The sequence below is a fragment of the Pongo abelii genome, chromosome 19 (genome assembly GCF_028885655.2).
Source record: "Pongo abelii isolate AG06213 chromosome 19, NHGRI_mPonAbe1-v2.0_pri, whole genome shotgun sequence".
Classification (NCBI taxonomy): Eukaryota; Metazoa; Chordata; class Mammalia; order Primates; family Hominidae; genus Pongo; species Pongo abelii.
In genome coordinates this window covers 5,445,575-5,462,951 of record NC_072004.2, presented here as the reverse complement: position 1 = coordinate 5,462,951, position 17,377 = coordinate 5,445,575, and the positions used below count along the sequence as shown (strand labels likewise).

The 17,377-nt window shown below is 45.5% G+C and overlaps 1 protein-coding gene across 1 annotated transcript in view; it reads left to right on the top strand.

Moving 5' to 3' along the window:
* The window catches only part of NLRP1 (NLR family pyrin domain containing 1), a 259,485-nt gene that overhangs the window by 147,131 nt on the left and 94,977 nt on the right, over positions 1–17,377 (top strand). The window lies entirely within an intron of this gene.

The window sequence follows — 17,377 nt, the reverse complement described above, 5'->3', positions numbered from 1 at the left end:
GCAGCCTGCAATGATGTGGGGCCACTGATCCCAGGGGCAAGTCTGACCCCATGTGAGGACCCAAGGGCTTCTTCGCTGTTCCTTAGCCCAAGATTAACCTATAAACCCACTGAAGGTTTATTGAGGGCAAGAATTATCAGAAAAGAAACAGTAACGATTGAGTAAGCCACTCACCACTGCTGAAGAAATAGCTACCTTCATATACAAAGTGCACGTCATCGTTATAACCCTAGGAGGATCCTGGAGAAATAAAACTCTGAAAACTAATATATAAAAACAGTTTTTTGGCCAGGCGTGGTAGCTCACGCCTGTAGTCCCAGCACTTTGGCAGGCCAAGGTGGGCGGATCACGAGGTCAGGAGATCGAGACCATCCTGGCTAACATGGTGAAACCCCATATCTACTAAAAATACAAAAAATTAGCCAGGCATGGTGGCAGGTTCCTGTAGTCCCACCTAGGGAAGCTGAGGCAGAAGAATGGCGTGAACCCGGGAGGTGGGGCTTGCAGTGAGCAGAGATCGCGCCCCTGCACTCCAGCCTGGGCGACAGAGCGAGACTCCGTCTAAAAAAAAAAAAAAAAATTTTTTTAAAGGACCATGGCAACTTCCTTACGGCCTCTGTTTGGCCCCAACTCATTCTTGATAAGCATTCTTTCCTCTGCCCTGTACATTTGTCAAAAAGCCTTCCGTACTGAGTTCCCTGAAGGAAGGGTTAAATGAGCCTCACTTCCTTGGCTTCTGCCACCTGGTTTTTACACCATGTACATGGCAAGGACCCTATTCCTCCTTAGATGCCTCCTCTTTCTTCTTGTAATTGATTTGGTTCTTACAGTGTTTGCTCTGTGACCTGTGAAGAAGATATAGTCTTCTGGACAACAAGCCTGGGATTTCACTGCTGCAGGTCCCCCTGGAAATGCAGTTTTATGTCATTGTTAAAGTAAGAGTAGTGTGATATCTGTGTGTCCAGGGATGTCACACTGGCTGCTGGTGATGTTGGCTGATGTTTCAACCCTTGTCTGGGTGTTTGGCATCATAGACGTCATCAAAGTGATTTGGATATTGAAGATTTGACATTTCCATACTGAGTAGCAAGACCTGGTTTAATAATATTCTTTGTGGCTTATTAATATATATTTTCAGTATATTAAGCATATGCATATATATATATAAATGCATATATAACAAATAAAAATATTACTATTTCTCTGGGAAGGTTTTCTCTCTTGGTGTACGCCACAGAATGGTCGTAGGTTCTGGAGGGAGTGAGATCAGAGGTTCAAGCCTTAGCTCTGCCATTTACTAGCCTCAATTTGCTCAACTGCAAAATGAGAACAGTATGACTTCTTTGTAGGATTAATGAGAATGTATGCAAGGCATCTGCACATATCAGAGGTCTAATAATTGAAAGTTGTTATTATTGTAATCATTACTTCTTCCCCCAAAACTTACTCCCTCATCTTACTCCCTCTCCTTAACATGTTCGTTTATACTTTTACTCCTTAGAAAGGGAGCAGTATCTTCTTTTAACTGTGAATGGCATCCCCCATCATTTGTGTTTAAAGGAGTTTCTCAAGGCAGCTGGTATGTAGGTGGGGAATTTCCCAGAAACTGTGAGGTCCCGGGACAGGGAAGCCACATCCACAACTCAGTCTTGCATTAATCAGAATCCAACCAGGAAAGAGAAACCACCAGATTGTTTAAGGCAGAGGGACTCGAATGCAAGGAATTAGTTACATGATTGATGAAAAAGCTCAGAAGCCCAGCAGGACAGTGAGGCAACCAGATGTTAGCAACAGCAGGAAGCCACTACCATCTTCAGGCCACAGGACAGAGAAAGAAGCCCAGGAGAGGCCCAGGGTCACCCTGAAGAAGCTGCAACTATAAAGGAGGTATAGCAGCTACTGGAGACTCCACCCAAAGCAGACAAGGAGGGGGAAATATCCTGGTTTCTCCCTTCTTCCCACTATCTCTGTCTTCCACCAGAGCCTCCCACTGGCTGCTATTGACAGAAGGCTGGGAATGCTGCCTGCAGAAGTCACCCCCCCTTCCATACAGAGCAGGGCACAGAAAGCTAGGGGATAGATCTGACAGCGAACAGACCCAGAACCCATACAGACTTCTAAATCTTTCATTCATTTCTTGGTTAGCCGAAGTCATCAGGTGTCTATACTAGGCCTGGGATGAGAAGGGAGAATGAATCCCTGCCTCAAAGAGCAAATGTAAAACCAGACATAGCATGCCCTGCAGAACTTCTCCCCAGGGAAAATGCCCTCATTCAACACCTCTGTTTTTAGTACTCAAACTTCACAGAACATCAAGTATCTCAGTACAATATTTGTGGTTGATATTTGCATAAGAAAAAATATTTGTCCCAAAAATTCAATACCAAATTTGTAACAAAACACTCTACAGGACAGCTAACTATACCAGCCTCCTATATTGTCTTCCCACCTCGCCGTTCTCCTCCTCCCTAATCAATCTTTTCAAAACTCAGATTTGATCATTTACTTCCTCCCTAAAATGATTTGATTGTTTTGAGGAAAGATAGTAAAATTTCCCAACACAGCCCTGGACAGATGGCCATTGCCATACCTCCCATCTCCCTCTGGGCTGCACTCCCCTGGAGAGCATTCCAGCCACACCAGCTGCCTCTCGTTCTGTGAACTTATTGTTTCTCTCACTTTCTGTCTTTGCTTTCACCAAGTCCACTCCTCTTCTCCTAGATCCCAGCTGAGAAGTCTTCCTTGCCTCCCTGACTAGGTTCCATTTTCCATTACAGGTTTTCATGGCACTGTGTACCTCTCCTTTACAGCAATTTTCTCCATTGCAATTTGGTATTTGCCTGTGTTAATGTCTACCTCCTAGATAGTAAGCTCCCTCAGGCAAGGAACTGTTTCTGTTTTTCTTGTCATTGCACTTTCAGCACCAAGTATGGTGTCTGCATCATGACAGGCATTTAGTAAATATCTGTTGTGTGAATGAATAGATGGCTAGATGGACAGATAGGAGGGCAGATGGATAAATAGGTAGGTGAGTAGATGAATAGATAGATGAGTGGCAGGTGTGTAGATGCATCGGTAGGTGGGTGCATGGATATAGATAGGTGGAGGATAGATAGATGGGTAAAGGGCAGATACAGGGGTATGTGGGTGTATGGACAGGTGGATGTGTGGAAGTATGGGTAATGCAAGGGTGGATAGGTGGGTGAAGAGTGGATATTTGGGTAGGTGAGTGGATGGATAGGTAGGTGAGTAAATAGGTAAGTAGAGGGTGATGAATAGATGGGTAGGTGGGTGGATGGATGGATATGTGAGTGGATGAATGGGTAGGTGGGTGGATGAAGGGGTAGGTGGGTAGATGGAATAGGAAGGTGAGTGGAGGATGGATAGATGGGTAAGTGGGTAGATGGACAGATATATGAGTAGACGGATGGATATGTGGGTGGATAGATGGGTATGTGGGTGGATGGATAGATATGTGAGTACATGGATGGATATGTGGGTGGATGGATAGGTGGGTGGATGGATGGACAGATAGGTAAGTAGAGAGTGATGGATAGATGGATAGGTGGGTGGATGGATGGATATGTGGGTGGATGGATGGGTAGATGGGTAGATGGGATAGGTAGGTGAGTGGAGGATGGATAGATGGGTAAGTGGACAGATATGTGAATAGATGGATGAGTATGTGGATAGCTGGATGGGTGGGTGGGTGGATGGATAGATAGGTAAGTAGAGAGTGATGGATAGATGGGTAGGTGGGTGGATGGATATATATGTGAATAGATGAATGGATATGTGAGTGGATGGATGGGTATGTGGGTGGATGGTTGGGTAGGTGGGTGGATGGTTGAGTGGAGAGAAGAAAGTGGATGAAGGTGACATGATAGCTCCCACATGTGAGTGTTAGAAGGATGTCTCACTCACTGGACAAGCTCTGGGGATGAGGCTTCTTTAGAATCTGTTCTCTATCAGTGCCTGGTGCCCAGGAAATGGACGCTTTCTCTCATTTTTGCCCCACCTAAATTTTTCCCAGCATCTGAAGGAGACACTTGTTCTTGTGGATACTGAGGATGTTGACGCTGGTTTAGCAGGAGTGTGGTCTCTGCTCGAGCTATTGAGGGGAGTCTGTAGTCACCTCCTCCAACTGCAAGCCATTTTGATCAGAGATATGGGTTCCAACCCCTGGGAATCCCTTTTTCCTCTTGCTTCTTGCTTTACATAGGCACAAACAGACTAAGGTGGTTTCTTCTTCCTCCATAGATCCAAGAAGTGAATTTGGGGAATGTGAAGGTCAGTTTCATGTGCCAACTTGGCTAGGGCACAGACCCCAGTTATTCCATCAACACTAATCTAGATGTTGCTATGAGGGTATTTTGTAGATATAATTAACATTTATAATCAGTTGACTTTAAGTAAAGTACAGTATCCTGGATACTCTGGGAGGAACTGATTCAATCAGGCAAAGGCCATAAGAGCAGAACTGATGCTTCCCTGAAGAAGAAGAAATACTACCTGTGGACAGAAGCTTCTGCTCTGCCTGAGCATTCCAGCTACCCTTCCTGATGGCCAGCCTAGCCCCCATCCCCCAAAACGCATAAACCAATTCCATAGAAGCACACATATACATATGACATATGTATCTACATATACATATACACATGCACATCTGTATGCCTGTGAATCCTGATGTTTTCTGTCTCTCTGTTGGAATCTGACTGATACAGGGGAGGAAGAGGAGAGGCAGCAGCTGGGTCCTAGAATAGATGCTAGAAGCAGAACCAGTTGTGTGGGAGCTTCCTCAGATGAGGTTGTGGGAAACCTTGACATAGAAGCAGTGAACACTCTCTTCTCTTATGATATGAGAATACCCATAATGTGGGTGACTAGCCCCATCCCATCAGCCCCCACATATGGCCTGAGGTGTTGTGCAGATGTCAGGGATCACTCTCAGAGGCTCAGGACTCCTTAGCATGACTTGTTCTACACAGTCAAAAAACACCAAGGGCCTTTGCACCATGGCAGGGCTGGACCTTCCCTCTAGAACACTCTGGGCCTTCCTGACCCTTAGTTTCTCCTCTCCCGGCCAGCGGGGGATTGAAGTTCAAACTCACTTGTAATTTTGGGTCACCAGTCTTCATGACAGTCAACTCTTCCCCCAGACTATGCCCTTTCTGGCAGAAACCTTATCTTCTCTCTTCTCAGCAGAGCAAGACCAGAGCTGAGCACCAAGCATGGTCTGGAAACCCCAGCTGGCGTAGCAAGTTCAGCCCTGGTTTTGCAGAAGATGTCCTGTGGTTACTGCCTTGGGGCTGCTCGCAATCAGTTGAGGAGACAGATGATAAACACAGGAGGACTATGCCATGTGGTCAGGGAGATGCCAGGGGAAGCTCCGGGGTCAAGGGAGCCCAGGAAAAGGGGAAATGCTGACTTCCTAGAATAGTTAGAGGCAGCTCCTCAGGCTTAAGCTGGGTCTTGAAGGATGAGTAAGACTGTATCTAGGGACTTTTTTATTGTTTTGAGAACTTATTCTGGACCTCACATTTATCTAAGTTCTTTAAAAGAGCTATCTTATTTGCTCTTCACGACCACCCTAATAGGGAGCTTCCATTATATCTTTTCCACCAGTGAAGAAACTGAGATGCAGAGGGAGAAGTTAAATAATTTGCCCTGAATCACATAGCGGTTGAATAAAGGTACCAGGATGTAGAACCGAGGTGGCCCGGTTTTGTTTGTCATTTGTTGTTTGTGTGTGTGTTTTGAGACAGGGTTTTGCTCTTGTCACCCAGGCTGGGGTGCAGTTGTATGATCATGGCTCACTGCAGCCTCCACCTTCCAGACTCAGATGATTCTCCCACCTCAGCCTCCTGAGTAGCTGGAACTACAGGTGCACACCACCACACCCAGCTAATTTTTGTATTTTTTGTAGAGACAGTGTTTTACTACATTGCCCAGTCTGGTCTCAAACTCCTGGCCTCAAATGATCTGCCCACCTCAACCCCTCAAGTGTTGGGGTTACAGGTGTGAGCCACTGCACCCTGCCTGGTCCAGTTTTAAGATCTTGTTCTTCACCAGCACCCTACACCACCTAGACAGGAGAAGTGGTACCCCATGTAAAGAGGACATGATTGCATCAGCACCATGTGAACCCATAGTAAAGCTGGACTCAAAGTCTGCCCTTTCCCAAAACTAGATTTTGAAAATTTGACTGATGCACTTGCTTCTACTAAAGCCAGGAACGTGAAATTATAATAAATTCTGGTCTGGATAAAAATAAAATATTTAAACTTAAAATAACGTTGTGAGTGTTGATACGTCTACTTTTCTGTTTTGCAATACTTAAATTAACCCTTTAAAAATACATAAAAACACACTCGTAGGGATGTTCCTTTTCCCCTTGCCTCAGGCTCCAAATAACACTCTGCACAGCACTGTCAGAGCCTGTCTTTACATTAAATTCTGATATTACGTTAGTTGTGGGTTTTTGGCGCTCATTTTGATTTTTTTTAATATTGATTTAAAATCTTGATTATAAGTTTTTGACACCTGCGGCAAGGGCCTCCTTTGTTTGCCCCAGACCTGAGGCAAAGAGCTATGATAGCCCCCTGCACTAGCTGGAGTCAGGAGAGGACGTGGGAAAATCACATGAAAGGGCCCTGATGAGGAGGCTTTGGGCCAAGGCACAGGAGACTTTCTAGGCCATGATGAGGAGCTTAGATTTATCCTGTGGGCAATGGGGAGCCATTGAAGTATTTTAATGAAGAAAGGGGCAGGGTCAGACTTGTGTCTTAGAAAGATCACCGTACCCTGCCTGCTGGACCATCAAGAAGGCTGATGCACGGGTCGGGTGAGAAAGGACAAGGCCTAATCTAGGGCAGGGGCCGTGCAGATGAAGTTCGGGGTCATGGGGTGGGTGGCATCGTCAGAGCCCCTAGGCTGAGCAGCAGGAAGCTGAGTCTGGGACGACTCTGGAAACCACCCTGAAAATGTTCGATTCTGTGTCCCCACTTAAATTTCACCTTGAAATGTAATAATACCCACGTGTCAAGGGCGGGACCAGGTGGAGATAATTGAGTCACTGGGGTTGGTTTTCCCCATACCGTCACATGTCTCGCGATAGTGAGTGAGTTCCCACGAGATCTGATGGTTTTATAAGGGGCTTCCCCGTGCTCAGCCGCTCGCTCGCCTGCCGCCACTTGAGGGATACGTATGCTTCTCCTCCTGCCGTGATTGTCAGCTTCCTGAGGCCTCCTCAGCCATGCTGAACTGTAAGTCAATTAAAACTCCTTCATTTATAAATTACCCAGTATCGGGCAGTTCTTTATAGCAGTGTGAGAACAGACTAATACGCACCCGGAGTCTGGGAGCGTGCGCTGCGGCTGCCATCATGGCCGGCGTCATCAGGGAAAGGGGCCAGGAAGGCAGGTGAGTTCACCCACACAGAAAAAAAAAAAATGCTGCTTCTGCATCCCTTCTTCCCTGTTACCTAGGGTGGGGTTCAGCGAGAAGACTCTGACAGACAACACCTGAAATCAAACGTGCAGTCTTCTAAATTGTGTGGGACCCTCAAAGGAGGGCTGGTTACGAACCAGAGGGCATAAGAGACAAGTAAACAATAGACCCTTCATTTTCGATTTCCCGTCCCTGGCGTCCAGCGACACACTTTTCATTCCCAAGGACTTCGAGGGACCCAAAGTCCTCCCCTGGCTTGCTTTTGTGAAGCCCATGATCTTGCATGGAAACCTAAAAAAAAAAACTTAAAAACAAATGTTCATAGCATCTTTATTTATTATAGGCAAAAACTGGAGACCACCCAAATGTCCATCAATAGGTGAATGGATAAACAAATTGTGGTATATTTATACAATGGAACATGACTCAGCAACAAAATAGTACAAACACCACATGCACAGTGTATGCACACCATGAATGAATCTCAAAAGGCATTATGCTGAGGGAAAGAACTAGATGCAAAAGATATATACTGTATGACCTCATTTATGAACTCAAGGACAGACAAAACTAATCTATGGTGATAGATTTCAGAGCATGGTTACCCGGGGGAGATGGGAGAGGGTGAGACAAAATACTGGCTGAAAGGAGTACGAGGGAGTATCCTGAAGTGATGGAAATATTCCATATATTGATTTGACTGGTAGTCACGCTGGTATATACATACTAAAAATTCATCGACCTGTACACTTAAGATTTGTGCATTTTACTATATATAAATTATGCTTCAATTTAAAAATATATAAAAACAAATAATTTGTAAAAGAGGACGTGATTGATGTGTGTATGTGTGTATAAATCTATGTAATGATGATAAAATGCAAGTTTCGGCTGTAACCTATTGCTATAGATCAACACTGTCCAATAGAATTTTCTTTGGTGATGTAAACTTCTGTTTACATCAGTTTACAGAAGTTTACACTGTCCAGTATAGTAGAAACTAGCCACATGCAGCTATTGAATACTTGAAATAGCACGTGAGTGGCTAATGCAACTGAGGAACTAAATTTGTTGCTTCATTTTAATTAATTTAAATTTACATTTAAATAGCCACAAGTGGCTAATGGCTACCATTTGGGACATTACAGCATAGATTTAGTAAGATGCCAAACCAAGATGTTTAAATTTTCCACTTTGAGCCAAGCGTGAGGACCTTCAGCAGGACCACTCAGGAAGTCTGATATGTTCAGGAATAGGGTGAATACTTTGGAGACAGGAGTTTTTTAGAAGTTCTGTTCCCTAATCATCCTGTTTCTTCTGCAACCAGTGTCCCATTTACCTTACTTTGTCTCTTGATTAATTCAGATTCTCCTCAAATGTTTGGGGATCCTTGGCCATTCATTCATGTTTATAAATGAACTGTTCTGACCAGGAGCTCTCTATCCAAGGGCGGGACTGGCCACTGGTGGCTTCATGCCACATGAATGATCAGAAAGCCAAAATCACACAAAACCTTCCCCCCTCAAATGCCAGAAGGCAGAGGACCTTACTCTCAGACCCCAACTCACACTCACTGCCCAAATTCTTCCCAGACATTTATGGAATTTGTTAAGAAATAATCATTCTGTTTTGTCCTAGGGGTAAATTCTGGACTGTCATCTAGTCTGCATTTTGAGAAAGAGAGTGAGGGTTGTGAAGGTCAACTGTTTTTGTACACATCTTCGATTATTCCTCCTGTTTTCAGCCTCACTCTCTCGTCCTAGGCCATCCTAAAGTACCTGTCATCTCTACGTCTGCGGCCTTCTCTGGGCTCCACTAAGCATGTCCCCTTTGCATGCATTCCAAGCTGAGAGTTTCTCCACTCTGCTTTCCAACCAGCATTTCTTCATATACTTCCTCCCTTCTGGAAATATGTTAAAATGTCTCATTCACTGCCCCTCCCCATTGTCTACCTTGTTAGAGGACTATACTATTGTATTCCTTTACTGTCATTTTAGTGGAAGGAGGGAATATAATGTGCTCAGTGCAGCATCTTGAATAGGAAGTCCTCCAGGAATATCTTTATACTCTCATGGACACAGACAGGTCTCCAGTCTCTGCTACCCCTTGAACAAAATTCCCAAGGTCTCCTCATTATCATATGACCTTGAATTGCATTCCTCCTCTGGGGTGGGGTAGAGGGAATAGGATCTGTAAGACCAGCGTGGAGCAGAAGGGATGAGCAGCACAGCTCAGTATTAGAAAGGATGGGAACTTCCACTTCCACCCAAGATGAACTAGTAAAAGGACGCCTAAGGACCCATGCCCCAAAACCACTTTAGGGAATAGGCAGTGGTAAGGGGGCCTGAACTCACCCTTGGTTAGATCCCTGAGCAATCTTCCCAAAGGGCTTAGGGAGGGAATAATGTCCTGAGCTCCCAGGAAGCTAGGCACCATGACAGTGAGGTGAAGAATTACAACTGCAAGTAGTGGGAGCCATCCCATGCCCCTGGTAGGCTGAGCACCACCAGGTTAACTGCTAAGGGAGGGAGCAGACTGGCAAAGGCCCAGGAGCTGGCACTTGCCCATGCTGAGTGGGAATCTATTTCAGAAGGCGGAACACTGCTTGAAGAACACAACACTATCTAATAGGTGGCTATGTTTGAAAGTAAAGAGCTTGTCATTTTTGACATAGAGAAAAAGGTGGCTGTGCAGCTGGAATATGATTAATTCCCCATCAAGACATGTCTGTACTGATCAAAAGACAACCAGATAGAGAATTGAAGAAAACAACAAAAAGAGTTTGAGGATGATCCACTTAGAGGAAAGGCCTCTGTTGTCCTTTAATACGCACACTCACTGACCTCCTCTTTCAATATTACAGAGTTGGACATGTGTAGAATTAATCATTTATTGTTTGAATATACAGGTTGAACTCCAGTGCATTCCACAGTCCTTGGGTGGACCTGGAGATGAAGTAGTCCATCATCAAGCAAGGAGGTTGTCAGGTTTTAAAAGCCTTGTACTACGTAGGCGTCATATTCAGAATAGTTAACTGGTGTAGGCATAGGCACTGACAAATCAGAATAAACATTGACCTTAATAACCCACCCAGTCAAACCAATACTGACAGTCAGCCTGCATACATGCACACATAGCCTCTGCAAAGTGGAATGAGCTCTGCTGGGCTGCACTACCTGGCTGCTTGGCCGAGCCTGGAACCTTCAGCCTGTGTTGTTTGCTACTTTACTCTGGATATCTGTATTGGAGGAGCCTCTGGGAAAATTCCCTTTGGAGCCTGGGCTCCCCTTACATCTGCCACTTTCTCCCTTAGTCACATAACTATCCTCAAATTAGCAAGATGCCTGTATGCCTTAAATTAAGAGCAGACTGGTGGAGCATCAGGATGCACCAGTCTAAATTTAGGCCCAGTGTTCTGTGGAAATGAATGAGCATGTTTGAGTTTTAATAATAGAATTTTAAGACTGGTAGATCACTTGTACGTGGGTCACCCAGCTCCTGAACACCTGGGTATTCTCAGTAACAGCTGTAACTATACAGTCTGATATATCAGGAGTTGCATTAAGAAACTAGTAACAGAAAATGGCAATAATTTTTTTCTCTCTTATATACAAGAAGCCCTGGGATAAACAGAAGAAAATATTCTGTAGTAAATAGGAGCCAGGATCTTCCATCTTTATGTTCTATCATCCTTAGAACACGGCTTTCATTCTCAAGGCCACTTCATGATGACTTTTGGGGCTCCAGTCATTATGTCTGAGTTCTAGGCAGAAAGCTAACAGGAGAGAAAAGGCCAGGTGCGGTGGCTCACACCTGTAATCTCAACACTTTGGGAGGCTGAGGTGGGCGGATCACAAGGTCAGGAGATCGAGACCATCCTGGCTAACATGGTGAAACCCCGTCTCTACTAAAAATGCAAAAAATTGGACTGGCATGGCAGCGGGTGCCTGTAGTCCCAGCTACTTGGGAGGCTGAGGCAGGAGAATCGCTTCAACCCGGGAGGCAGAGCTTGCAGTGAGCAGAGATCGTGCTACTGCACTCCAGCCTGGGTGACAGAGTGAGACTCTGTCTCAAAAAATAAAATAATTAAAATCAAAATTAAAAAAAAAAAAAACAGGAGAGAAAAGAGGGGGCAGAAGTCACATACCATTGCCTGCCCTTTGATAAAGTACTTTCTCAGAAGCTCTACCCAGCCACTTCTGCTCCCAACCTGTTGGTCACCTCTAGCTGCAAGAGAAGCTGGAACACTTGGTCCTTTAGTTAGACCCATTGCCACATGAAATAGAATTGGGTCTCTGTTATGAAGAACAAAGAAGAGAATGGATATTAGGGAGGCAACTAGCATTCCTGGCTTCAGCCTGTATAAGAAAGTCCCATGAGTCTCTCTCTCTCTCTGGGGCCATATGAAGAGATAGGAGATGCCCCCCAAAACCTGCCACTGCTGTTGCACCAGCTGAGGCCTCCTGCAAGAATCGGGAGCAACCCTCCCCTGAGCAGACAAGGCTGACCCAGTTGCTCAGGGGCTCACAGGCAGCCAGAATGGAGCCTACCCCGCAGGGACAGTGGGAAGCTGTAAGCCTTTCAGCCCGGACCTTCCCTTTTCCTCCTCACTGGGTTGCAGGATATGGCACCAAAGCTTGGAAACCTGAACTGTCCATGAAGAGGTCACCCATACAAGAAAAGAAACTACTGTTCTCAGCACCACTTTCAAAAAAGGAAAATTAGCCTAGAGTCACACTGAGAAGACCTTAAAGAGACCACCTCAACCCAAGGGTGGACGTGGAGGGTCAGTACTAGAAGTCCAGAAAAACAGTCAGCAGGGCTGGGAGTGGTGGTCACCACTTTCCATCTCAGCTGCTTCTCTCGGGGTTTCACAAGTCCAGGGAGTGAGGGTAATCCGACTGTATGGGTAACAGCACTGGAAACTCCCCTGGGGAAGTTGGAGAGACAGTGAGGCAGGGGTGGCTTCTGACCTCAAAGAAATTACATCCCAAGGAACTCACGTTGAAACCCAAATCAGAACGTGAGAAACAAGGTTCAAATGCTGACCTTGGGGGAGATGGACTGAGGAGGGAGGTGTCTTTCCAGGTTGGGGGCTCAGAGAAGCCTGATGGGGGCTAAGCTATTTTTCAAGCATAAGGATGATTGGTTGTAGACGATTGGGCAGCATCCTTTGAAAAGTCAGTATGACATGAGCAAAGCTAGGAGAGGGGACCTTGACAGCTGGGGGCTTTGACTGTGTGCCTCCTTCTTCCTCATGCTTTTCCTTGAGCCGGTGAATTTCCTTACTGCTTCCTAAGGTGGATGGAAGGAAGCACTTCCGTCTGAGGCTAGCACTTCAGGCCTGACTGATTGCTTCAGCAAGCAAGGACCCACTAGTGCTCCTCTACCACAGCCCACACCCACTGCCTAGATTCTGTCTGCACAGCACTGGCACTCAGTGCAATCTTTTGGACAAATTAATGGGTGAACAAATACACAATTGAAAGGGGGCCACCAGAGCAGCTGAACCTGCTCTTTGAGGGATGTTCTCCATGCAGAGAAACACCAATCTACAAAATGGACTTGTTTCAGGTCCACCCAGGACTATGTCTCAAAGGGAAAAGTGACCCGTAAAATATGTTTGTGCAGTAAAACAAATGATCCTAGTGTCAATTATTTAGAAACAAGCCCCTAATGTGAACAATCAGAAGTGAGGAAAAATCGATATACTTCTTCTCATTGTGTAGAAATGGAAAACAAGCTTCATTTTACTCCAGCCCCAGGGAGAAAAGAGCAAATTAATGATTCCTGTCAAGGGCTCCTGTGCTACGTTTCTACCCAGGGCCTGGCTCAGGAAGGTGCCAGATAAATGGGTTAGGAGGGTTCTGATCTCAGGCCCAAAATGCCCAAGTGAATCCAGGGTGCACCCATATGCACACAACACACATAACACACAGAGGTGTACATATGTGTTCTCAAGTGCCTTATGCATGTACACACATGCCTGCACATAGTCATACACATACATAGACACATCTGTCTACACACATACATGAGCAAAGATGACATGTTCACTCACACAGGGGCACGTATGAATATTCACACACGTGTGTGAGTACCTGAACACAGATGGCTATACCACTCACTCGCATAGATACTTACCTGTGGGTCTCAGGCATATCATGCTTGCTGAATTCAATTACAGCGCTGTGTGTGTTGTGGCCAACTAATAAAGGAATAGCTGAAGCTTGCAGCCCTCCCAGGAATCTGCTGGCTTCTTCACCCCTATTTCACCACCAAAAGGGCTTCCTCACCCAAGACATGTAGACTTTTATGGAGAGATATACACTTAGTCATGTTGGGCCGGGCACAGTGGCTCACGCCTGTAATCCCAGCCCTTTGGAAGGCCAAGGCAGGCTGATCACCTGAGGTCAGGAGTTCGAGACCAGCCTGGCCAGTGTGGTGAAACCCTATCTCTACTAAAAATACAGAAGTTAGCCAGGCTTGGTGGCGCATGCCTGTGATCCCAGCTACTCCAGAGGCTGAGGCAGGAGAATCACTTGAACCCGGGAGGCGGAAGCTGTAGTGAGCTGAGATCACGCCACTGCACTCCAGCCTGGGCGACAGAGTGAGACTCTGTCTCAAAAGAAAAGGTCATGTTGTACATACACATAAAGCACACATTTAGGAATACTCGTATTGGTTTCCTGTTGCTATTTATAACCAACTACCACAAACTTCGTGACTTAAATTTGTCATCTTCGAGTTCTGGAGTTCAGAACTCCAAAATGAGACTATGAGGCTAAAATCGCAGTGTCAGCAAGCCTGCGTTCCTTCTGAAAGCTCTAGGGGAGAATTCGTGTCCTTGCCTTTTCCAGCTTCTGAAGGCCGTGTGCATTCTTTGGCTCACGGCCCCTTCCTCTATCTTCAAGGCCAGCAGTGTAGCAGTTCAAAGGTCTCTCTGATCCTCTCTCTTCTATTTATAACAACCCTTGTGATTACATTGGGCCCACCCAGATCATCCAGGATAATCTCCCTTTCTGAAGGTCAGATGATTAGCAACCTTAATTCCATCTACAACCTTAATTCCTCTTTGTGATTTCCAGGGACTGGGATGGGGACATATTTGCAGGTCCATTATTCTGCCTCCCACACTCACACACATTCACAGTAAAGAGAACAGCAGCGTTTGCAGGATGAGAGGCAGAAAAGCTTGCTGGTGAGAGTATGGGTTTTAGAGTTAGATCCACCACTGAGGGTTTTTTGTTGTTGTTTGTTTGTTTTTTGTTTTTTGTTTTGAGATGGAGTCTGCCCCTGTCGCTCAGGCTGGAGTGCAGTGGTGCCATCTCAGCTCACTGCAACCTCCCCCTCCCAGGTTCAAGCGATTCTCCTGCCTCAGCCTCCTGAGTAGCTGGGATCAGAGGCGCCACTATGCCCAGCTAATTTTTGTATTTTTAGTAGAGACAGCGTTTCACTGTGTTGGCCAGGCTGGTCTAAAACTCCTGACCTCAGGCGATCTGCCCACCTCAGCCTCCCACAGTGCTGGGATTGCAGGCGTGAGCCACCGAGCCCAGCCTCTACCACTGAGTTCTAACTCTGGCTCTGCCTCACATAGCTGTGTGACCTTGGGCCTGTTTCAGAACCTCTCTACACCTCAGTTTCAGCATCTGTGAAATGGAAATAATCACATCTACATTCTGGGATTATTATAAAGGTTAAATGAGATAATGCATGCAAAGTGACTGGTAGAGTACCCATCAGTCAGCTTTGGCTGCAAAACAACCAACAAAAATCTTACAGAGGAAACCCCTAAATTTTATCTCCCAAGGCTATATTGTAGTGGCCACACCTCCGGTTTGGTAAGACATTGTTTTGTTTTCCCACCGTGCAATTTCTGGCCTCTTTATAGTTCCTTGAAATTCTGCTTGCAAGCCTGCCAGTTCCTCCTTGAGCTTAATGCAATTAGCAGTAGTCAGCACATACTTTCAACATCCTGCCCCAGATTTTTTTCATCCAATTTGACAAATGCTTCAGGCACATTCATTACCTTCCAGACTATTCCAAGTGACAGCTTTGCCAAACGTTTTGCCATTATATAACATGAGTGCCATTTTACTAGCCTCCTACAACACTTCCCTTACCACCTGCCATCCAGTCTCAAAACCAGTGCCATGTATTTCAGGTTTTTGTTATGAAAGCATTCCATTTCAGATACCAGTTACTGTATCAGTCAGCTATTGCTGCATGACAACCACAAAAGCTCAGTGTCATACAACAACAAGCACGTACTTTCTCACTCATTTGCCTGTGGATTGGAGATTCAGGGGGAAGGAATGAGTGATGAACAATAATTTCGTCTACCACACATAGCGAGGATATAGTGATTTTTCAATAAATGTCGGTCATTGTTAGCTATTCTGCCAACTCCTCATACAGTGACATTCCATAGTAAATATGCAGAATTGGCTTCTAATCCCAACTCCACCATTACCTCACCGTGAGGCTTAACAGAAGTCACTTAACCTCTCTAGGGCTTGGTTTCCTCATGTAAAAAGTGAGGATGCTGAGTGCAGTGGCTCACACCTGTAATTCCAGCATTTTGGGAGGCCGAGGCTGGTGGATTTCTTGAGCCCAGGATTTCAAGACTAGCCTGGGAAACATAGTGAGACCTCGTCTCTATGAAAAATACAAAAATTATCCGGGCGTGGTGGTGTGCACCTGTAGTCTCAGCTACTAGGGAGGCTGAGGTGGGAGGATTGTTTGAGCCCGGTTGCAGTAAGCTGAGATTGTGCCACTGCACTCCAGCCTTGGCGACAGAGCCAGACCCTGTCTCAAAAAATAAATAAATAAATAAATAAAACAGTGAGGACAGTGGAACTAGAATGTCAGATGTCTGGTGTAACTTTCACTTTTCCCCCCTCCAAAGTCTGTGGTAGACTCACAAATAGATCAAGCCACCTTTTCCTCTGAGCCTGAACTCGAATTCAGAATTAATCTCCAGAAGGTGCACCGTGTGGCCACCACTAAAATGATCTGAAGTTGGTTCAATAAATGAGTGATTGTTGTATCCTGAACTAGAATTGCCTCACTTAGAGCAAGATGTAACATTGACTATCATCCAGCTCACCCTCCTTCTTCTGAAGATGCAGGAATTTAGGTCCAGAGAAAGAAACAGCGTGGCTGAGAGCACACAGCTAGTTAGTGGAAGGCCATGCCCAGAATCTGGGCTGGTACTCCTTTCACACCACACAGCTGGAAAGAGAGGGCGCTGGTCCTCAAATGCAGGCCTTCCGGTTCCAGGGATGTCCTCTCCCTCTGCTCTCTCATAGACACAGAACTGGGGGAAATGATTCCACTGGGTGGAGGGAGGGGGGGCTCTTCTCATTGCTTGGTAGGAGTAGAAAGCCCCATGAAAGGCGCAGCCCTCTGTCTGCCCTCTCTACAAAACTCACCGTCTTCGTTCACACTGCTTCACTCGACATCTTTTCTGTATAGTCTTTGAAACGATTATGTCAACATAGGAAAGGAAAGAGGTTAACACACTACAAAAAGGCCAGAGAGAAGAGCAGATGAGAGCTCATACTGGATGGAGATCACCTGGGTTTGCATCTTGACTCCAACACTTACCAGCTCTATGATGTTGGGCAAGTCACAAGTCACTTATCTCTCTTGTGCCTCAGTTTCCTCACCTGTAAAGTGGAAATACTAATAGTAATTACCTCAGAATGGTTATGAAGAGGCTGTTTAATATATACATTAAATATACGTAAAATATACATATAGAACTTAGAAGAGTCTCTGACACTTAGTAGAATTATATAAACATCAATTGTTACCTATTCCAGTTTTATTACCTTAGAGTTGTAGAAAATGCAGCAATTTGGAAAGCTCTGCTCTCTGCAGCCTTGCTCTCACCTGGCAGCGTTCTGTCACCGACCAAATGAAC